A 1,085-nucleotide genomic window follows, 5' to 3' on the forward strand; every position below is an offset into this window, starting at 1 on the left:
TGGTGGTGGTGGTTGTGGTGGTAATATTGGTGAGGAAGGTGAAGAGAAGAATGATGATGATGAGGGTATTTTGGTCCAAAAATTCGGAAAAGGATTATTTTAAAGCGTTTTTGAACGTTGAGGATGATTTTAATAAGAAAAAATGTCGGGAACGATTTTGATTTCGACCCCAGACCTTGTGAACGAAAAAAGTACTTATCCCTTTTTATTTACTATAAGTCCTTATTAACTACTCTGATCAATAAATTACTTCGTCTTTCAATTAAATTTCGAATATGCAAATTAAACAAATAAGTTCTTAATAAATTTTACTATAAGATAATTAAATCCTATAGAATATTACTATAAGACAAATTAATCTATTTCAAAATGACAAATGCACTAACCTAAAATTTTTTAAAAACTAATTCGAGAGTTTACTCTTAAACTAAGTTATTAACACGTAATAACATTAAAATGTATTTTAAGTATTAAAAGTAAAATTATACATATTATAAACAAAAGAAAAAGTCTAGGGGCCAGCAATTTTGTTAAATTCTGGCTAGCATGTAATCAGCAAAGAAAAGTGAGCCATTGGATGAAATCTTATACCAATCTCACACCATTAAAATCATTATTGATGACTACTTGATGGCTACAAATCACAAAAATTGCTGGCCCCGTAGCATTCCTCTAAACAAAAACTTAAAATTATACAAATTAAATTTTAAAATAATTCCAAAATTCTTGCCAACATCGCGAATTAAAAAAATATATATTTTACCCTGGCCTAAATTCTCACCTGCTTTGTTCGGATTCCAAAGAGTGGGAAGTTAAACTTTGAGGGGGAACACAACAAAACACCAGAAAGGGAATCTCTGCTTATAATTTTATTTATGTAATGTCCTGTTCCATACCACAAGTTACACATGTACTAATTGCAAATTACGCACAATAAAAATAAATCTGTCTACGACTCTACTCGTTACTCCACCGTGTGGACCAATAATATAAATTATCAAGCAATAATAAAAGCTGCAAAAAGTAACACACTATCTCACTATAAGTATTTTGGAATTTGGATAGAGAAATGACATGCAGAAAAG

Source organism: Arachis ipaensis, chromosome B02 (genome assembly GCF_000816755.2).
Source record: "Arachis ipaensis cultivar K30076 chromosome B02, Araip1.1, whole genome shotgun sequence".
NCBI lineage: Eukaryota > Viridiplantae > Streptophyta > Magnoliopsida > Fabales > Fabaceae > Arachis > Arachis ipaensis.